Source organism: Canis lupus, chromosome 5 (genome assembly GCF_003254725.2).
Source record: "Canis lupus dingo isolate Sandy chromosome 5, ASM325472v2, whole genome shotgun sequence".
NCBI classification, from domain to species: domain Eukaryota; kingdom Metazoa; phylum Chordata; class Mammalia; order Carnivora; family Canidae; genus Canis; species Canis lupus.
This window is the reverse complement of record NC_064247.1, coordinates 60,636,414-60,659,498: the sequence shown is the minus strand read 5'-3', so window position 1 is coordinate 60,659,498 and position 23,085 is coordinate 60,636,414. Positions and strand designations below refer to the sequence as shown.

The 23,085-nt window shown below is 40.4% G+C and overlaps 1 protein-coding gene across 3 annotated transcripts in view; it reads left to right on the top strand.

Annotated features, from left to right (window-relative positions):
• DNAJC11 (DnaJ heat shock protein family (Hsp40) member C11) overlaps window positions 1-23,085 on the top strand; it is a 75,957-nt gene that overhangs the window by 1,137 nt on the left and 51,735 nt on the right. Inside the window, exon 2 of one of the 3 annotated variants that reach the window (XM_035716637.2) lies at window positions 21,006-21,148. The exons of 1 other annotated variant lie outside the window; for it this stretch is intronic. The gene's annotated coding sequence lies outside the window, so the exon portion shown is untranslated. Of the gene's footprint in view, window positions 1-19,155; window positions 19,187-21,005; window positions 21,149-23,085 lie in introns of those variants that run through there. One more of the 3 variants, XM_035716638.2, reaches the window with a different exon arrangement.

Genomic DNA, 23,085 nt, shown 5'->3' with positions numbered 1-23,085 from the left:
GTTCACCCTGTTGGTGTGCGTGGTGTCAGTAGCAGCTAACGTTTTTATCAGTACCGCTTTGTCCAAGGCTGCAGTGCCCAGGGAACACTCCCTATTCCTTACCTTAACGCTCCCCCCAGCCCCTAAGGTGAGTATTCTGATAATCCTTGATTTATAGGTGAGAAAACTGAGGCCGAGAGAGATTAGGTTACTTGGCCAAAGTGACCCCAATAGCAAGTGCAAGAGCCTGACCTCAGCCCTCAGAAGTCTGACTGGAGCCTCAGCTCTTGACTTCTAAGCGCTGCTGTCATTACCAGACTGCGGAGCTGCGAGCTCCCAAATGGATTAGGCAATCCATTAAAACATTAGCTAATACATTAATACTATGTATTATGAAAATGTCTAGTGTAATATGTGGGGGAACTGCAAATCCTGTTAGGCTACCATAGGCACCTAGAGGTTCGTGTAACTAATAAACAGTAAGGCTTTGGGTAAATCACCTTTTTTAGCCTTCAATTCATTTCCCTTTGAACCAAGCTGCTTGGCTAATTACTAAGTTTTCTCCATTTCTTAGAAGCAAACTAGTAAATGAAGCCAGACTTTTTTTTTTTTTTTTTTTTTTTAGGATTTTATTTGAGAGAGCACACACTTGAGAGCAGAGGAGGAGGGGCAAAGGGAGAGGGAGAAGCAGTCTCCCTACTAAGCAGGTCCCTAGAATCACCACCTGAGCCAAAGGCAAATGCTAAGCCTACTAAGCCACCCAGGCGCCCCTGAAGCCAACCTTTCTTACCATTTATTTATAGTCTGGGTTATCAGTAATTGAGCAGCAATTTACCAGTTTATCAGGCTTACTGAATCTTAGGCAGGTGCATATGATCAAAAAGATACAGAACAATAGGCTTGGCTGGAGTCCTCGATAAATGTTAGTCAAAGATATACCTTGAAACTACTGGCATCCTAAGATTTATTGTTATTGGATTGATGAGTGGGAGACAAATAAAGATTTCTTTAAAAAAAGTCTTTTCCGGGCAGCCCGGGGGGCTCAGCGGTTGAGTGCCTGCCTGCAGCCTAGGGCCTGATCCTGGAGTTCTGGGATGGAGCCCCACATCGGGCTCCCTGCATGGAGCCTGCTTCTCCCTCTGCCAGTGTCTCTGCCTCTCTCTCTCTGTGTGTGTGTGTGTGTGTCTCATGAATAAATAAATAAAATCTTTAAAAAAAAAATAAAGTAGCAAAGGTTTAAAAAAAATATTTTCCCAGTGACTTAAGGCATTTCTCATATTTATGGCTACGGGTGAAATCCCTACAAAACATGTTCCCTCACTGAAGTCACTTTGTGTTCTCTTGGTCAACAAACTCAGTGTAAAATGTCAGGGTATGCAGATTTTACCTCTCAAGATTCTACTGGAAGAAAAGTTCTGAAGGTGATTTCTGGACTTGGTATTTACTAGGATTTTTTTTGGGAAATCAGAAATCATCCTGAAGTTGAAATAGCATGATTTGTTTGGAGAGTTAAAGTAGAAGTAATGTTAACTCTTACACCTGTTTATGTATTTGCTGTCACTCTTATAGCTTGATGCCATTTAAGTATATGTGTAGGTAGCAAGATTCCCTTCCCACCAGTACTTCAGAGCATCTTCAAGAGAATACCTTCAGCATTGTGTTCAGGAAGTCCAGACTTTTCCCTAAAAATCTCAAATGGCAGTAACCTAACACAAAACCAAGAAGTTCTATTTAAAATTTTTTTAACTACAAGCATAATGTCTGGTTACAATTGAAGTGATACAGAAAAGTTAAAAATCATGGCGCTGGGGTGGCTCAGTCAGTTAAGCATCTGTCTTCAGCTCAGGTCATGATCCCAGGGTCCTAGGATCAAGCTGCACGTTGTGCTCGCTGCTCAGTGGGGAGTATGGTTCTCCCTCTCCCTCTGCTGCTCCCACTGTTTGTGCTCACTCTCTCTGTCAAATAAATAAAATTTTTGGAAAAATGTCAAAAAGCAACTTAAAAATCTCTTTTTCTAAATTTTAAACTTGAGAATATCCCCTCATGTTGTATTTCAGAGAACGAGGCAGGCAGCTAGACTTGACCAAATTCTTCTCTAAACAAGACATATGCGATCTTTAATGATTCCCCTTCTCTGCTGTTCTGAATTTCCTGTTTACAGAGGAGAGCTATTGTCACACTGAGGGGAGGGAGGAATTTATTATTAACCTGGCATATTAAAACCAGATTCTCATCTCTGGTTTACTGTAGTCAAATGTGTCATCAGGTGCCTAAAATCTAACTGTTCTGAGATTTCTGAGATGATTTTCCAAAATTTACTTGGAGAAAGGATTCCTGACCAATCAACCAGAGTGAAATTTTCTTGATCTTTATACATTTTATAGATGTTTTAATTGACATTCTAAATTGAATTTATTCCTAATTGACTCAAATTCCTACTTTATCAATGTTGTATTACCATTAAAAGAAACTTTCATTTTTATGCATGGCATTCAGCATTGTTTACAACCCCTTTTAAGGTCTTTGGTCCCAATCAATTTATCTCTTACCAAGAACAACTTTCCCCAGAATTCCTGCACTTTGATACCTTCCCTGGTTTAGAGTATGTTGGTCTTTCCACAATTTTGGTTGTCTGGGTCTCTGGCTAGGGGTTACAGTCAGAGTGGGGCTAACCATTCAAGATTGGACTGCAGATAGGAAGAAGGGCTAGAGCAGTAGAGGAAGGTCTACTGGCCACTGCCCAAATTGACCTAGGGGGACGTCACACAGCACAGCAACCAGGATGACTTGGATGTCTGTAGAAGTTTAGTATAGGCATTTGGCTGAGCCAGGTGCACACCTAAAGCACTGAGGTGAGGTGCTGTGTGTTTATTCATCTGTTGCTTATCTCACCTTGTGACGAGCAGGTAATTTAGTCTTAAGGAGAGGGAACCAGATAGGTCTGAGAAGGTCATTCCTTTGATGAGTTTCCCATTAACTACATTATGTTCAAAGTTTGGTATTTATAAGCGTGCTTAAAATGTGTACATTCAGCAGGTAGTGTTAAGCCTTGGCTGTCCAAAAAACAAACTTAGGCGATGATCCCCGTTCCTGAGATGTCCAGTAAATAAAGAGGCTGAAGAGCAAGGTCACTCACTGGAGCAAGAGTCACAGCCCACACTGCCCCTGAGCAACAAGTCATTTAACCTCTTAAGTCTCTGCTTACTTTCCTGCTACAATTCTTCCAAGTTACGGAGAGTAGGAGGCCACATCGCGGCTTTGCAACCAGAATGTCCTGTGTTCAAATCTTTACTTTGTGAGGGGGGTGTGGGTTCCTGCCCCTAGGGTAGTAGTTTACCCTTTCTTTTTCCCATTTTCTTTGACATTGAAATGTGGGGAACCGGCAATAATGGATTAGGAACTTACTGTGGGCCAGGATGTTGTATATTGCCGTGTTGCAGTGTAGTAGAGCGTATGTATACAGTGCTTTGTACAAGTAGATGCTCATTTAATATTTATTATTTCTTGAATTTTGAGAAAGCATGAGGTTTTGCTTATTTTAAATGCAAGTACATAGAAAGCTTTGGTAAACTTCATCCTGGCTAAATTTTCTATCCGTCTGTTGTATTAATTAAAAAAACAAAACATAGTGCCAGAATTTATGCTAAGCATCAGGTTATGAATTCCCAAAGGTTTCTTTTCTCTTTCTGTTCAAAATAACAGAGTTTCTTATCTTCAAAAGACAGTTATCTCTCTGAACTCTGCTTCCTGCAGTCATGAGTTTCATGCAGAGGGCAGGAGGGGGGCGGCTCCCAGAAGGGGGAGCTAAGCTAGGGAGGAGAGTAGAAGGGGTGATCCGCGACAACTGCAGTCAGTGTCTGGGGTTGAAGGCAGAGTAGAAGTGTTGTGAGCTGTCAGCTTCTTAGGGCAAGGCAGGGAGGACCTCCGTGATCAGAGGTAAAACGACAGGAAGACAGCACTGGGGTCAGGAAGGTGCTCAAGTAGAGTTCAGAGAGGCCTCCAGTGATCTGTCTTGCTTCTGGGTGGGGAGGGAGCTCTTAGGATACCCACTTAGTTCCAATGTCATCTTATAATATGATTAGCAAACACCATGAGGTTAAATTTTAAAATGTGTTTTATTTAATGAACCATAAGCTAGTTATTACCTTTCTGCTTTGGGCATTTCAAACAATTGCTTCTTGAAATTTTAATGCTCTAGCTCTGCATTATCTACAAAAATACCTTTTTTTTCTTTGTTAGAAAGAATTCAATTGAAAGCTTTTATATTTGCTGTGAGTTCAGTAGTAAACAATGGATAAGAAAATGTGGGACACACATGGAACGTGCTTTGCTTGGATATGGAATTTTAGTGTTTACTTTTATTAAACTTTCATTTTGATTTTATTTATACCCTACCTTGCTCAAGAAAGGATTTAAGACAACTAACAGGGATGAATAAAATAGCATAAAAGTTTAAAAGGGGGCATCAGGAGGGGAAAAGACCATTGGGAACATTGCTGCTTTATCACCGCCACTGTGGCCCAAACTTTATAAAGCTCTCATTCCCTTGAAGGAGCTTGGAGCCTCCTGCAAGTTCATATCCTGGTAGCTGGGTTCTGTTTGGGTCTTGGACTGTTGAAACCACTTCTGCAAGCAGAGTGCACAGTATCCCCTCCCTAGTTTGCAGGAGCCAGAACATTCCTCAGTAATAAAATGCCAGCAGACATCAACCATGAGAAGTCTGCATGAGTGCGCAGGATATAACAGATGGACGTGGACAACAGAAAGTATAAGGTCAGGATTTTCGGGAAGAATAAGCCAAGCTCTTTATGTGAAGGTAGGCTCCGAACCATCACTTCTGACCCAGAAAGGAACTGGAGCTCATTTTCCTAAGATGCTGGCCTTTTTATTTACTGTTGTGTCTCAAGGGCACCAGATACACATATGGACATGACCAGGAAGAGAAATGAAAACCAAATTGTACAATGGTCAGGAAATATCTTTTCAGCCCTTGGAATGACCTCTGCTCAGGAATCAGACTTTCTGCTCCTCTGGCTCTTTTGTTCTCACATTCTGTTGTCAGCAGAAGTGGGCGTGGAGGAAAGGATGCCCATCCCCCACCCCACCCCCAAATAAACCTTGAAGGTGACTGGGGCCTGCCTTTCTCTTCATTAGTATGTAGACTGCTGTCATTACTGATTGCCTAATCTCTTTTTGAATTTATATTGCCATCTTGATGGTAATGAGTTCTGTAAATTTTGTTTTTTCCTTCTACATAAGACAACCGACTTAGGTTACCTCTAGTTGTAGAAACTTGGAATTGTTTGACCATCCTCCTGTTTAGCTTCTCTGACTTAATCATGATTTATTGTTTCTCTCTTAACTACCTTCCCAAAGCACAGTCTAAAATGACTATAGAGGGCGCCTGGGTGGCTCAGTCTGTTAAGTGTCTGACTTTGGCTCAGGCTGTAATCTGGGGGTCCTGGGATCAAGCTCCATGCTCAGAAGTGAGTCTGCTTGTCCCTCTCCCTTGCCCCTCCCCCACACGTGTTCTCTTTTTCTCTCAAATAGATTAAAAAAAATAATAATAAAATGGCTGCAGGAGGTTGACTTTTCAAAATCACATGACACGTAGCGTTGTCCACCTGACCCCTGTACTCTACAAAGCTGTGGTGTGCTTAGGGGTTTTAGAGAAGGACACTGAAACCACTTAGTCCGGCACCTTCCATATGAAGCACCTGTGCACCTTTGTTGTGATCATTTGGAAAGGCAGAAATGGTGGTGGAGCTTCGGAAGGGGTCAGCAACATAAAGAGCAAAGCCCTTGAAGGCAGGTTTGAGTTTGACTTCCTGGTAGCCTGATAGGGGCAAGCCACTTAACCTCTCTGGGCCCGTCTCTTCATCCATAAAATCCAGATGATAATTTCACTGTCCTGGGGCTTTGGGGAAAATTAAGCAAGAATGCATGTAAGTGCTCGGCATAGTAATTGGCATGTTATTATGTAAAGTAAATGCCAGTATATTTTTATTAGTATCATGAGCATAAAAGTTAATAAATGCTCTTACTGATTTGTCAGAGTTCTTCACACAGTTTGGATGAGCCGGCTGTGTGATATATGCTTTGTAAATACCTGCTTCCTCTCTGCAGCTTTTCACTCCATGAACTACACTTTGGTCTGGGCCAGGCCACACGGGCTTCTAATAGCTAGCCAGCTTTTGGGCTGGGGCAGGGGGCATGGTCAGAGAAGTTCCTTCTCCTTCTCAGAGCAGACTTTTAATCTTTTTCATCCTCACTGTTTTACCTGTAAAATGGAAGCTCCAGCGCCAGTCTCAGGATGCTTTGTGAGTGTTAAGGCATCCAACGGGAAGATTCCAGCAGAAACATTTTGTGCAGATATATGTGCACCACTGTGGACAGCCTGAAAGCCCCTTCGACTTTGGTTCCCACGATGCTCTCTTTGTCCTCTTTCCTTTTTTTAAGATTTTATTTATTTATTCATGTGAGACACAGAAAGAAAGAGAGGCAGAGACACAGGCAGAGAGAGAAGCAGGCTCCATGCAGGGAGCCCGATGTGGGACTTGATCCCAAGACTCCAGGATCACGCCCTGAGCCAAAGGCAGATGTTTAACCACTGAGCCACTCAGGTGTCCCCCTCTGTCCTCTTTCCTTACCTTTGGTGCTCCTTCTCCATCCTCACAATCCCCCCAGGTTTGGGCCTCTTGAGCTTGGCTCTTTTTAACATCGCTTGGTTCTGTCGCATCTCCACCTGCCTTCTGGGCATCCTATTTAGGTGTTTAAATCCCCCTTTCCCTACAAAGCCTGGTGCTTCCAGTTTCTCCCCAACCCATGTGCTGGAGCCAGATCCCCTGGCAGGCATGCTTTTTGGTTTGTTTTCTCCATTTGGAATTGAGCACCTTCCGATTGTTTCATAGATCCACTCGGCTCACCAGGACTCTTCTTGACCAGCCAGCTCTGTTGCTTTGTTTCCACTTGGACTCCTGTGCCACCTACCAGCCCTCCTAACCTCAACCCTACGCCTCTGCCATAGTTTTCTCTAGGTCTCTCTGGTTTTATTTTTGTCAGTTGTAGTCGAGCTAATACCAAATCAATATTAACAAACTGTACTGATCACATTATTTCCCTACCCAGAAACCTTTTGTGGCTCCTGCTGTATATTGGGTGGGGATCAAACTCCATTTTAAAGCCCCTTATAGATTAGCTGTTTTATGTATTTTCTGCCTACCGTGTGGTGATGTTCTGCTTTCATTCCCTGCAAAGTAAGCGTCATGTGGTCAGGGACTCTGGCTGGCTGATTCACCATTATATTCCTTAGTACAGGGCAGGCACATAACAGGTACTTAGCAAATGTTTACTGAATGAATGAGCAGGCGGGTGGATGTCCAAGTTAATTTCCAGCCAATGTCCCACTAAGACTCCTTTGCCCTTGTGTCACTTTTTCAGTGTTCTCTCTATCGCCAAACTGGCCTGCTCCTCAGGATGTTCTTTTCCCCTGAAATGCCACAGCCCGTCTTGGATACCAAAGCAAATCAAAACCCACGATTTGGATCGCTTCATCTTCATGAAGCTTTCTTTAAATTCTGACTGCTCTGAACTTATTTCTCTACCATTAATATTAGCATTTCTGTCTTATATTGTTTAGTTAAATCAGCATATGTGGGGTTTTTAAGGGAAACACACATACGCATACCTAGTTTGTAATCTCCTTAATATTATATTCCCGTTGTAGCTCCTGCAGTACTTCAAACAGGGCTGGCATTCAGTAAATGTACTGACTGGAAGATTTAAGTATTTGCTAACATCATACCCACCTTGTCCAGGCACTTTTCATGTTGGAGAATACCTGTGTTGAAGATCACATTGCAGTTTTAGCAACAGATCATTTTAGAGGAATTTATTGGAAGGAGTGTATCAATTATCAGTTTGGTAAATCTAAATTTTCACTTAGAAAATTGTTCAAAGTCAGATGGAAGAGGAAGAGAGCAAATCCAACACATGCCTTTATGCTTGCTCCCCAAGTAAGCCAAGGCATGCAGAGACTGGGTACCATACTGGAAGAGGAACAGAGGGCTTGTTCCTCTGGGAGATATTCTGTTCGTCTTCTGCTTCCCTATTGCAGTGGGAAAAGGTTGTTTATCACCTTTTGTACTAGCATCAGTAATGATAATGGTAAAAGTAAGTAAATTTCAAATAGATTAGATTTTTTTGTAGTTTTCTTTTGTCAGAACTGGATTTTTAGGACAAGACTACATAGGTTAGTCTCACTTGAAATCTTGTTCTACTTGAGATGCTCCTTACAACAATGGGTCAGCCAGAACGAGTCAGTACAGTCTGCACCATGCTCTAGTTTGAGGGTAAATCTGCGTACACTGTTAGAGTCTTGCTGTTTGCAGATCAACCCCAGCTTTATTTCCAGACCCTTCAGAGATGTCCCACATGTAAATGAAAATTGTAGAAGACTGTGTGGAACAGGGTAAATGGCATCAGAAAATGGCAGGGCTGTGTGTGAGAGTGGTTTTATTGTGTGAAGCTTCAGACTGTGTAGTGGGAACCTTTTCAAAATGAAGCAGGAAATTTTTCCAAGTGCAGTTTAGTGCCTGATGAGTACATGCCTTGGTCTCCTCAGTGACACCAAGTAATCTGTAACACCCCTCCTCTTCACGAACCAGCTCTTACTCAGCACAAAGCACCCATGCTGTCTGGTGTTAATTAGCTCTGAAATCTGCTTTTTCCTTTAGATAGTATGAGCACCAAGTATCATAAAAAATTACAGGTTTTATTAGCTGATGCAGTTTATTTCAATCAGATTGTCATGGAACATATGGACAGTAATGAATCTTCAATTGTGGTAATTAGGCAGACTTCCCAAAATCCAATAGAACATAGTTTGTAAAGACTGCCTGAAATACAGCAGCATAGATACAGCTTGGAAGTTTGAGCTGGAAAGTTGCTTCAGCAACAAAAGACCTAGTGGCTTTCCTATTCCTAAAATGGATGTAAGTATGAGATGCGCATTGCTGCTTGCATGCTCTATTAGGTCTTCAAAGTACTGAATTAAATATCATCATTACATTAGTTTTAAGTGCTGTATACCAGATGCAGTCGGTTCTTTGTCTGGCCCATGGTAGGACTGTACTTCCTGATCCCCCAGTGGTTGAGTGAGGCCCTATGACTAGTGCTAGCCAGTGATATAAGTGGAAGTGATATGTATCCTGCTCAGGTTGAAGCATTTAAATGCTAGTGTGAGCCAGAGGGGGTCTGTCTCCTGCCCTTCCCTCTGCCTTGGCCACTGGCAGTGGTTCAGAGGGTGGCTGCTCTTTCAAACTTGGGACCTGAGGACATTGGCAGCTGCATACCACCATGTCCTAATATGGCCATGTAAAAGGAGAAATAAACCTTTGTGAAACTTTGATGTCAAGGCCCCTTTACATTTTCAAATTATTGAGCTTTTGTTTACATGGGTTGTAGCTATTGACTTTGATTAAAAATTAAAACTCAGTAATTAACAAAATGTAAAACAAAACACAGAGCAGGGTATACTTGTATTTTCAGTAAGGCATAAGGAAGACTGGAGGATTTCAAAATAAATCTGTATTGAATAATAAAGTTACAGATACACAGATATCACAACAACTATAACAAATGCAAATACACAGTGAAAGAACTGAAAACCAATTGAATTAATCTCTGAAATCTCTCGTATTTATGCTATAAAACTACCACCTTAGAAATTACTAGCAAACATAATACACAAGCACGTAGTCCATTAGTCCAAAGCAGTAATGTCATCAGGTATCCTGTAACCTTAAGAAAATCCCACTGTATGCATTACAGAATGACAAAAAGGCAAATAGCTCAGTTTTATTAGTTTTCTTAAAAATCGTTTTGACCTGTGGACCTCCTAAAAAGGTTCAGACTTCACAGGGGCCCCACACCACAGCTTGAGAACAACTGACCTTGCCAATCCTGACTAGTACAATCGCAGTTCAGACATGGGTGTTCCTCACATGTTTTAGCTTACTTTGTTAAATGAAGATTGGAAATAAAAGCAGAGTGGCAGTATGCTTTTTGAGTGTCACATTGATTCCAGACATGGTCTTCACTAGAATCTCGAGTGAAATGTAGTAGCTTCTTCAATGGCTTTGTTATTTAAATGAAGTAAATATGATAACACTGGAGTCAGATGATTTTCCAAGCATGATACCACAGCAGAGATCAGAAAAGGGACAATTTGGGGTACATGATACCACAGCAGAGATCAGAAAAGGGACAGTTTGGGGCACCTGAGACTCAGTTGGCACGTGTCTGCCTTGGGCTCAGGTCATGATCTAGGGTCCTGGGATCAAGCCCCACATCAGGCCCTCTGCTCAGAGGGAGTCTGCTTCTCCCTCTCCCTCTGCCTGCCACTCTGCCTACTTGTACTCTCTCTCTGTCAAATAAAATCTTGTGGGTTTTTTTTTTTTTGGTTTTTTTTTTAAGAAAAGGGACAATTTATAGGCTTGATTTTGTAAAAATGGGAAATTTCTGTGTTTGCTCGGAGGGGGAAAAAAAACAAAAAAATAAATACAATTTTTAAAACTCAAAAGGTATATGCAGTATATTTATTAGATAAAAGATATTTCCGATATATATATAAAGAACTCTTAAAAATTAAAAAAGAGGGCAGCACGGGTGGCTCAGCGGTTTAGCGCCGCCTTCCACCCAGGGCGTGATCCTAGAGACCTGGGATCAAGTCCCACGTCGGGTTCCCTGCATGGAACCTGCTTTTCCCTCTGCCTTTGTCTCTGCTCCTCTCTCTCTCTCTCTCTCTCTCATGAATAAATAAAATCTTTAAAAAAAATTAAAAAGAGAGAGATGAATACACTAATAGGAAAACTATGCAAAGGAAACAAATGGGGACAACCTGGGTGGCTGAGGGGTTGAGCATCTGCCTTTGGCTCAGGGCAAGATCCTGGGATCTGGGGTCGAGTCCCACATCAGGCTCCTTGTGGGAAGCCTGGTTTCTCTCTCTTTCTCTCTCTCTCTTTCTCTCTCTCTCTCTCTCATAAATAAAATCTTAAAAAAAAAAAAAAGGAAACAAATGGATTATTTCATTTTAAAAAATTCTAAAATGCAAATAAATACATGGAGAAGTGTTCACCCTCAAGAGTAAACAAACCAATTTAAAACAGAGTACCCATTTTTGTCTACCATGTTGACAAAGATTGTTTCTTTCTAATGGTAGCACTCAGCACTGGCGAAATGCTAACCCACCCAACCAGGAGACCAAATGTTTATTCCCTGGAGAAATTGAACCAGGAAGGCTTCAGAGCCTACCCATAGACAACACCCTTATGAGATGAGAGTGGCACCCTTACAAAAGCAGGGAATATATGAGTGATTATATCCTTCATGGTGAGACTTACAGCTTTTTCCTTGTTCTTGGTGCTCTTCCCTGAAGAAACTGACCTATCAAAGAGAAAATACTGCCAAGTGAAACTTCCTGGTCCTCTTACAGGTATTTCACAAAGAATCTCATCAGATGACAAGGTCTGTTCACACAGAGCTTCCAAATAGCTTAGTATCTTACTGTTAAGTATAAATTGATACCAAAGAACATCAAATATATGAAGGAATGCTCCACTGTGAAATTCTAAGATCATGCAGACAGTGAAGAGAGATGAAGTGGAGAGTGCAGGGAATTTGAAAACTAGATTGTCTTCAAAGAGATAAGATAATACACGTAGGAAGTAAGAACAAGGTGATATTTTTTCTTTTTTAGGATATTTTTTATTGAGAGAGAGCAAGCGAGCACAAGCAAGGGGAGGGGCTCCCAACTGGGCACAGACTCCAATGTGGGGCTTGATCTCATGACCCTGAGATCTTGACCTGAGCCAAAATCAAGAATTAACCACTTAATTGACTGAACCACCCAGGTGCCCCTGTATATATTTCATTTTTTATTTTTTATTTTTTTTTTTGAGATTTAATTTATTTATTCATGAGAGACACAGATTGAGGCAGAGACATAGGAAGAGGGAGAAACAGACTCCCCACAGGGAGCCCAATGCAGGACACTATCCCAAAACCTGGGGATCACGCCATGAGCCAAAGGCAGATGCTCAACCACTGAGCCACCCAGGTGCCCCATATATATTTCTTTTAAAAGTATCACCTTGGGCAGCCCCAGTGGCACAGCAGTTTAGCGCCGCCTGCAGCCAGGGGCGTGATCCTGGAGACCCTGGATCGAGTCCCGCGTCAGGCTCCCTGCATGGAGCCCGCTTCTCCCTCTGCCCGTGTCTCTGCCTCTCTCTCTCTCTGTGTCTCTGAATAAATAAATAAAATCTTTAAAAAATAAAAAATAAAAGTATCACCTTATGTAAGTTCAGTTGGTTAGACAACCAACTATTTTGGCTCAAGCCATGATCTGTGTCCTGAGATGGAGTCCTACATCAGGCTCCATGCTCACCTAGGGAATACACTTCAGAATTCTCTCTCCCCAGCCCTCCCCCTGCTTGCTTTCATGCTCTCTCTAAATAAAAAGTAAATAAATAAATAAATCTTTAAGAATACATATATACAAAAGAAGGAGCTCTTGGAAATTAAAAAAATATAGGAATAAAAATTCTATAGAGGGGCTGGAAAAGAAAGATGAGGAAAACTCCACGAAAGTAAAATTTAAAAATTAGAAGACAAACTCTTAGACATTAAAGTAAAATGAAGGGGAAGACATTATTAAACAATTAACATGAAAAAACAATTCTCAGAAGATGCAAGACTCTAGGGGAGCCTGAGTGGCTCAGTTGGTGAAGCATCTGCCTCAGGTCAGGATCTCAGGGTCCTGGGATCTAGCCCTGCGTCGGGCTACCTGTTCTGTGGGGAGTCTGCTTCTCCCTCTCCCTCTCTCACCCCCACCCCCACACTCACGCTTATGCTCACTCGGGTCCTCGCTCTCTTAAAATCTTAAAAAAAAAAAAAAAAAAAGACTCTAGATGGAAAGGGCCAAATAACTAGCACAGTGAGTGGGGGAGAAAAGACCCATACTACGGGAATCTAGGTTAACAAGAGCATCCTAAAATTTTCAAACAGGTCACAAAGGATTGGAAGTTAATGACATTAACTATCTTGGCAGTAGTACATAAGCTAGAAGACAAAGAAACCATACCACTACAGTAAAAATTCTGAGGAAAAAATATTTCTAAACTAGGATTATATCCTCAGCCAACTATTTGTCAAGTATAAAGGCAGAGTACAAGGATATTTTGAGGGTCACCTGGCTGGCCCAGTCGGTAGAGTATGTGAGTCTTGATCTCAAGGTTGTTAGTTTGAGCCCCACAATGTGTGTAGAGGTTACTTTTAAAAAAGAAAACATTTTGAGATATGTGAAGTCTAAAAAATTTTTCCTCCTAGCTAGCCTTTGTAAAGGAAACTACTGGAGGTTGAGCTGTTGAAATAAAGAAAACCAAGAAAGAGAAAAGGCATAGGATATCAAAAGGAAGAGACTGACCTAGGAAAGATACCCTGGAGGATGGTGACAGAAAATCCTAGGATGAAGTTTGTTTAGCAGGCCTAACATCTGACACAATTCAATGATCTCTAGGAGGAAAACCTCTTAGGAAGAAAAAAAACATGGAATTGGTGAACTACTTTATATTTTTGTATTGAAAAGAATATTAGAAGTTTCTACTATGAATCATTTATTTTGAGGAGTTGAAGAAGAATCTGCGATAGAGGGGCACCTGGGTGGCTCAGTGGTTGAGCATCTACCTTTGGCTCAGGTCGTGATCCCGGGGTCCTGAGGAATGAGTCCCACATCAGGCTCCCTGTGGAAAGCTTGCTTCTCTCTCTGTCTCTCAAGAATTTATAAATAAAATCTTTAAAAAAAAATCTATGATAGATCCATAAAAAAACTAAAGCAAATGGAAAAAGTGAGGCAATTGTTAACTCCAGGAAAAATTAAAAATAATTTAGGAAAGAAATATAATCACAATATACTGCTTCATTTAGCTTTGAGCTATATTTACATAGTCATAATAAAAGTTAAGTGGGTTTTTTTTTAAGATTTATTTATCTATTCATGAGAGAGATAGAAACACAGGTACAGGGAGAAGCAGGCTCTCTGCAGGGAGCCCGATGCAGGACTGATCCTGGATTCAGGAATCACAACCTGAGCCGAAGGCAGGTGCCCAACTGCTGAGCCACCCAGGAGTCCCAAAAATTAAGTTTTTAAAAAGACCTTGTATATTGATTTGAACCAAAGTTTTGAAAATTATGTAGAAAGGAGGGTCCCAGGGTCCTAGGATTAAGTCCCATGTTGGACTCCGGCTCAGTGGGGAGTCTGTTTCTCCCTCTGCCCCTCCCCCTCACTCATGCTCTCTCACACTCTGTCTACAGTAAATAACATCTTTTTAAAATGTATGTGTACTTTTCTAATAAAGTAAAGGTTTTTTAAGGTAATTCAACTAGGAAAAACATAGCCATTAATTCATTTTTTTTAAACCTATTTTGACCAGAAGAATTGCTGCCATTTTTATCTCTATGCCAACGACAAAGCTTTGGTTCATATTTTTGAAAATGATGTTTATTTTGTTTCACATCCTCACCCACACTTGGTATTCTCATTCTGTCATTTTAGACATTCTAAAGGTTGTGTATTTATTTGTGTTTTTAATGCACTTCCATAATGACTAACAATACTGAGTGTATTTTCATGTACTTATTAGGTATTCCTGTATCACCTATGGTTGAAATTTCTGTTTAAAATTTTTACTCAGTATTTTATTGAGTTTTCTTCTTCAGTTAGAGCTCTTCATACATTCTAGATACAAGTCTATCAGATACAGGTTTTACAAATATTTTTCTATTCTTCTGTATAGGAAATCTTTAACTCGGGGTTACAAAAATTACATGTTTTCTTTTAGAAGTTTTATGGTTTTAGCTTTCATTTTGAGGTATATTTTTTCAATTGTTTAAATTGTTAAAAACATGTAACATGGGATCCCTGGGTGGCGCAGCGGTTTGGCGCCTGCCTTTGGCCCAGGGCACGATCCTGGAGACCCGGGATCGAATCCCACATCGGGCTCCCGGCATGGAGCCTGCTTCTCTCTCTGCCTGTGTCTCTGCCTCTCTCTCTCTCTCCGTGTGACTATCATGAATAAATAAATTTAAAAAAAAAAAAGTAACATAAAGTTTACCATCTTACCTGATTTTTAAGTATACAGTTCTGTGGCATTAAGTACATACATATTGTTGTGCAGCCATCACCATATATCTCCTGAAGTCTTTCCATCTTGCAAAACTGAAACGCTGCCCATTATATAATAATTGTCTATTTCCCCTCTCCAACTCCCTGGCAAGCATTATTCTATTTTCTGTCTCTGATTTTTTACTACTCTAGGTACCTCATCTAAGTACAATCACATAGTATTTATCATTTTGTGACTGGCTTATTTCACTTGCTATGATATTTTTAAGGTTCATCCATGTTATAGTATGTGTCAGAATTTCCTGCCTTTCCAAGACTGAGTATCTCGTCATATGTTTGTACCACATTCTACTGATAAGCATTCATCTGTTGATGGACACTTGCTCCCATGTTTCAGATACTGTGAATGATATTGCTGTGAACATGGGTTTACACATACCTGTTTGAGACCCTGCTTCCGATCCTTTTGGGTATATGCCCAAAAGTGGAATTGCTGAATCATATGGTAAATCTGTTTTTACTTTTTTGAGGAACTACCAGTTTTCCACAAAAGCTTTATACTGTTTTACATTCCCACCAACAGTGCACATGGGTTTTAGTTTCTTCACATCCTTATCAACACTTGTTATTATCTGTTTGTTTCATAATAGCATTCTAATGGGTGTGAAATGGTATTGTGGCTTTGATTTGCATTTCCCTAATGATTAGTGATAGTGAGTATCCTTTTATATGCTTATTGGCCATTCTTGTATCTTCTTTGGGGAAATGTCTAGTCAAGTCCTTTATCAATTTTTAATTAGGTTGGTTGTTTTTGTTGAGTTTTAGGGGTTCTTTATATATTCTGAATATTAATCTCTTATTAGATATATGATTTGCAAATATTTTCTCCCATTCTACAGATAATTTTTTCACTTTCTTGATAGTATCCCTTGATTTACAAAAGTTCTCAGTTTTGAGTTCAGCTTTTCTATATTTCTTCTATAGCTTGTGCCTTTGATGTTATATCCAAGAAGTCATTGCCAAATCCAACGTAATGAAATTTTTGCCCTATGTTTTCTTGTAAGAGTTTTATTTACACTTTTAGCTCTTATGGTTAGGTCTTTCATCCATTTTTAGTGAACAAAATTAATAATTTTAGCAAAGTTGTAGGATATGAAGTCAACGCACAAAAATCAATTACATTAACTTTTATATATGACATTAAGTAAGGGTCCTACTTCAGTCTTTTACATAAGAACATCCAGTTTTCCCAGCACCATTTGTTGGAAAAAAAAAAAAAAAAAAAACTGTCCTTTCCCTATTGAGTAGTCTTGGCACCTTACCAAAAATTATTTGCCCATATATGTGTATTTCTGGACCCTCTGTCTTATTCTGTTGGTCCACATGTCGTTATTCTAGTACCACACTACTTTGATTACTGTAGCTCTGTAGTAAGCTTTGACATAAGGAAATATAAATCCTCCAACTTTGGTTTTTTTTTTTTTTTTCACATTATTTTGGCTCTTTGGGATCCCTTGAGATTCCATGCAAATTCTAGGGTGGATTTTTCTATTTCTGCAAAAACTGTCATTGGGATTTTGATAGGGATTGTACTGAATCTTTTAGTTGCTTTGAGTAGTAGTAACATTTTAATAATATTAAGTCTCCCAATACATTGATGTGGAATGTTGGGGTTTTTTTATGTCTTCTTTAATTCTTTCAGCAGTGTTTCATAGTTCTCATAAAAAGTCTTTTATCTCGTTGGTTAGATGAATTACAAGATTCTTTTACTATTATAAGTGGAAGTGTTTTTCTTAATTTCCTTTACAGATTGATGATTTTTAGTGTATAGAAACTAGTTTGTGTGTGTTGACTTCGTATCCTGCCATGTTTAAAATCCGTTAATTCTAACAGGTTATTTTGTGGGTGGGTGGAATTGTTTATTTTCTTCATATAAGATCATACAATCTGGAAACAGATTATTTTACTTCTTCCTTTCCAATTTAGATGCCATTTATTTCTTATCAAATTGCTCTGGCTAGGGCTTCCAATACTATGTTGAATAGAAGTGGTAAAAGTAGACAACTTTGCCTTGGTCCTGATGTGCACACATCCCGATGCATGTTCTGTTGTCATGAGTAGAATATTCTGTACATGTCTGTTAGAATATTCTGTACATGTCTCATTGGCTTACTGTGTTGTCCAGGTCCCCTGGATCCTTCCTTCTGTCTGGTTATTCTCTATGTTATTGGACCAAAATATTGAAATTTTACTCTATTTCTCCTTTAAATTCTGTCAATTTTTCATATATTTTAACTGGTAATAAATAGTTATAATTGCTATATGTCCTTGCTATATTGAGCTTTGTATTAATATATATTGTCCTTCCTTGTTTCTCGTAACCCTTTTTGATTTGTCTATTTTGTCTGATGTTAGTAGAGCCACCCCTATCTTTTGGTTACTGGTTGCAAGAAATATCTTTCCATCCTTTCACTTTTCTTTTTTGTCTTTGATTTTTTTTTTAATTTTTATTTATTTATGATAGTCACACAAAGAGAGAGAGAGATGCAGAGACACAGGCAGAAGGAGAAGCAGGCTCCAGCACTGGGAGCCCGACGTGGGATTCGATCCCGGGTCTCCAGGATCGCGCCCTGGGCCAAAGGCAGGCGCTAAACCACTGCGCCACCCAGGGATCCCTTGTCTTTGATTCTAAAGCAAGTCTTTCTGTAGGTAGCAAACAGCTGGGTCATGATTTTTTTTTTTTAATTCATCCTGCTAGACTCTGTCTCTTTATTGGTGACTTTTTTTTTTTTTTTTTTTTTTTTTATTGGTGACTTTAATCCACTAACATTTAAAGTAACTATTGAGGGACACCTGCATGGCTCAGCAGTTGGGCATCTGCCTTTGGCTCAGAGCATGGTCCCGAATTCCCAGGATCGAGTCCCGTATCAGGCTCCTTGCATGGAGCCTGCTTCTCCTCCCTCTGCCTATGTTTCTGCCTCTCTCTCTCTCTCTCTCTCTCTCTGCGTCTCTCATGAATGAATAAATAAAATATTTAAAAATAATAATAAAGTAACTATTGATAAGTAGGGTCGTATTTCTGCCGTTTTGCCATTTCCTTTCTGTGCCCTCTTTTTTGTCCTTTAATTACCAAATAGTGGTCTTTTGTGTTTAGCCAATTTTTTTTATAGTGAAACATTTTAACTCCCTTCTCTTTTCTTCTCATGTGTATTCTGTCACTGTTTTCTTTGTGGTTACATTTAACACCCTACCATTCTACTTTGAATTTATACCAGCTTAACTTCTAGAGTGTACAAAAGCTCATTTTTGTACTGCTCTGTCTCAGGTCTTTCAGTTATTGTTGTTACAGAATTACATCTTTATATGTTGGGTGTCCGAAAAATAACCTAGTTTGGTTGTGGGTTTGGGTTTTTTAGGTTTGTGGGGGTTTTTTTTTTGTTGTTGTTGTTGTTTTGTTTTTTGAGATTTATTTATTTTAGAGAGAGGAAGAGTGAGCATGCACACGATTGGAAAGGGCAGAGGGAGAGGGAGAATCCCAAGCAGACTCCCCACTGAGTGTGGAGCCCAACCCGGGGCTCGATCTCAGGATCCTGAAATCATGACCTGAGCTGAAGCCAAGAGTTGGACACCCATCCAACTGTGCCACCCAGATGCCCCATCTAGTAATTGTTTTTTATAATGCTTTAGATTCTTATGTAAAAAAAATACAAAGTTACAAGCCAAAGTTACAAAGGATCAGCCTTTAGTCTAATAATTTTTTTAATGTTTTAGTCACTTAAATTATTAAGAAAGCAAAATGTGGCGTCAGGGCCCGTTTTTACGGTAACACTAGCTTTCATAATTGCCCATGTGTTTAATTCTTCACATGGCTTTGAGTTACTGTCTATTGTCCTTTCATTTCAACCTGCAGAACTCCCTGGAGTATTTTCTGCAGGACGGGTGTAGTGGTAATGAACTCCCTCACCTTTTGTTTATCTGTTTTTGTTTCTCTGAAGGTCTTCATGTGTCCCCTACCTGTGACACAAGGTAAGGGCCAAGGTTCACTTTACTGTATGTGGATGTTCCCTTCTTTCAGCATCATGTATTAAAAAGACTATCTGTGCCCCATTGAACCATCTTGACATCTTTGTCAAAAATCATATGGCTATATATAGGGGGTTGATTTGTGGACTTACCTCTGTGGATTGACATTTACATCTGTTCTTTCACCAGTACCACACTGTCTTGATTCCCGTAGCCATGTAATCTTAAAATTCAGTAATGTGAGTCCACCAGTTATTTTTCAACTATTTTGGCGAATAAAATAACTAGGGGGGATCCCTGGGTGGCGCAGTGGTTTGGCGCCTGCCTTTGGCCCAGGGCGCAATCCTGGAGACCCAGGATCGAATCCCATGTCGGGCTCCCGGTGCATGGAGCCTGCTTCTCCCTCTACCTGTGTCTCTGCCTCTCTCTCTCTCTCTCTCTTTCTCTCTGTGACTATCATAAATAAATAAAAATTTAAAAAAAATTTAAAAAAATAACTAGGAAAATAAAAAAATAATAAAATTTATTTTTCTCCATGTTCTTGTTTTTCCACATGAATTTTAGAATTAGCTTGTCTTCTTTCTACAGAAAAAGGCCTGCTAGGATTTTGGGTTGCATTGAATCTATAGCTTTGGGGAAATGTAGCATCTTAATAGTATTGACCCTTCTGATATATGAAGGTGGTTTTATTCCTCCATTGTTTCTAGTCTGTAATCTCTGTTAGCAGTGTATTGGGGTTGTCCTCAGACATGTCCTCCACATGTTCATTACATCCATCCCTAAGCAATTCATGTTTGTTGATGGTGCTCTAAATGGTATTGTCTTTTTAAATTTCAGTTTTTAGGTTATAGGAATAATTGATATTTGCTTATTGACCCCATAGCCCCATGACCTTGCTAACATCACTTAGTAGCTTTTTTATAGGTTATTTCCCATGTAAATGATGTCTGCAAATACGGAGTTTTAGTTTTTCCTTTCTAATCTGGAAGCCTTTTATTTTTGTGCCCTACTGCAGGAATTTCATTTTTGTGTTGTATAGCATTGAATCCAACCATTTTAACAGACCACTAAACTCTACAGTCAGGTCACAGAGGACCTTTTTACTGTGAGTTTTATGATCTCTGAGGTTAATTTATAATAGATTTACTTTACATTAAAAATAGAATCAGATGATTGAGATGACGAAACTTTTCAGACTTAAAAGCACAATATACCTCTTAATTTTATGTAGGATTTTAGAAATGAGTCTGCAACTAAAGGTTTCATTTTTAATGATATCACAGATTTTGAAATGATATCAGTGTTTTTATGATTAAGAGTTTATCATTTATGAAATATCGACCCAGTGACCTTAGCTATTCAGTTATGATGAAAGGCCCAATCTAATCTTCTATTGAATGTAATATTTATTAAAAATGAAACCTCTCATTTCTATTACTTAATCAATAGCACATTAAGCCATTTATTAATATGATTACAGAAGGCCTTGCAGATTAGATATTCCGCCCCCTTGTCATCTAGTTTTAACAACCAGGAAACAGCAGCCTAAGCTAGAAGTCAGCCAGATCTGTCTAATCGTGCACTTGTAACTTTTATGAGATGCTGGAAAGAACAATTAAAATTTGCAGAAAGAAAATAATTTATAATTGCTGTCTAGGAAGGTACAAGCCCTTTTTTACATCATTACATAGGTAAACCTACTTGGAGAAGATCTACTTTATTTAGTTAACTATTACGTATTTGCTTAAAACAATGGGGTTTGGTACAGCTGGCGTACTGGCCAGGTGTGGCAAGAAATGTATTGCATGATTGATCTTGGCAGGGAAAGAAGCCAGTTGTAGGAGAAAGAAGAAAAACCTGCAGACATCAGAATGTTGAGACACATCTCTTCTATGGAGTCTTGTGTTCTCTATTGAAATAGAATGTACATCTAGAAGACGGCACTCATCACAAGCTTGCAGTTCAGTAAGTTTTCACAAACCAGGACCGCTTCACAAATGAGCACTTCTGCCACCCCATGCCACAGTGATGCCTTCTCTCTGGACTGTTCCGATTTCTGCATGCAGGCCACCTCAGAGGATCAAGCTTCACTGTGACAGGGTAGCCAGAGTGACCAGCTCCCTACTGTGTGCACAGCATGCTTGAGCACTGTACAGGTCTTTCTTCTTTTACTTCCAACAGTGACTTTGAGGAGAGAGGTACTGTCCACAATTTCAAGTTGAGAAAACAAGGAAGAGGTTTTACAAGAACCACACTTACAAGCTTGTGCTGTGTGTTGGGTACACTGTGAAGCCCTGTATGGTCACCTCTCGTTTCATTGTCTCCCCGTCCCTGAGAGTTGTCATCTCCTTTTGCCAATGAGCAAATTAAAGGTCGGAAGCTCGTTTGCCCCAAGCCTGTGTTTTTTACCAGTAAACTTGGAGGTCGATGTGTCACCACAGTGGAAATTTTGTAGATGAGCAGATGGAGAGAAAGAGAAGGCAGCCAACTACAAGTTGTTCATTGTAATTCTCAGAGGTTGCACCAAAGAGAAGATGGAAGAAAAACAGTGGTGCTAGCATGAGGCAGCACCTGCCTGATTCTTGGAGGCCAAGGGAGGCTCAGTCAGCAGGGTCTTTGACCCTTTCCAAGGAGCTGCTGATTTAAAACCACATGCAGGGATCCCTGGGTGGCGTGGCGGTTTGGCGCCTGCCTTTGGCCCAGGGCGCGATCCTGGAGACCCGGGATCGAGTCCCACGTCGGGCTCCCGGTGCATGGAGCCTGCTTCTCCCTCTGCCTGTGTCTCTGCCTCTCTCTCTCTCTCTCTGTGTGACTATCATAAATAAATAAATAAAAATAAAACTACATGCAGATGAACCTCTGTCCAAATAAGCAGTAAAGGTCCATGTCTGGTTTAAAGCACAGGCTGAGGGGCTCAAGGATAGCTCTTTCTTTTCTGGATAACAGATCATGTGAAGTCAGAGCTGGAAAGGCTCAGAGAAGTCAGCCAGCCGGCCACCTCCTCCCCAGACGAAGAAGCCATGGGCTTGCTTAGAGGTGAAGACACTGTCCTGAGGGCACCAACGGGCACCAGGCACATGCAACACACATCTTACTAGTCATGGTGCTATCTTCTTTTGGAGTTCTTTCCTTGTTTAAAACCTCTGGTAGGAGTGCCTGGAGGGGTTCAGTTGGTGAAGTGTCTGCCTTTGGCTCAGGTCATCATCTTGGGGTCCTGGGATGGAGTCCCAAGCTGCTCCCCGCTCAAGCAGGGAGTTTTCTTGTCCCTCTTCCCCCCCCGCCCCCCGGCCCCCGCATGCTTTCATGTGCTCTTTCACACTCTCTCTCTCTCAAAAAAAACGAAAATCCGTGGGGATCCCTGGGTGGCTCAGTGGTTTAGCGCCTGCTTTTGGCCCAGGGCATGATCCTGGAGCCCCGGGATCAGGTCCTGCAGTGGGCTTCCTGCGTGGAGCCTGCTTCTCCCTCTGCCTGTATCTCTGCCTCTTTCTCTCTCTCTCTCTCTGTCTCTCATGAATGAATAAATAAAATCCTTAAAACAAAAACAAAAGCAAAAAAAAAACAAAAATCTTTTTAAAAATTTTTTAAAAACTTTTTGTAGACTTGTACAACATTGCTGGTTTTCTAGCATCTGAATAACTTAGTCTCATATAAAGTGTTTACATTTTGTGCCAAAAATTACTACTAGAATATAATAAAGTTTTGGTTTTTTTCCCTTAGTGGAAAAAACCCAAGAGTCCTGGAATTGGAAGATACCAAAAGGTTGTGGAAATTATTGAAAAATAGGTTCTAACGTTTTCCCTTGTACCCTTGATCACTTGATTAGACCCTATAAGCTTCTCCCTACAGATGCATGTTCTGAGACCTGCTCCTAGGGCACCGTTGGTCCTAGCATTGTCACCCGG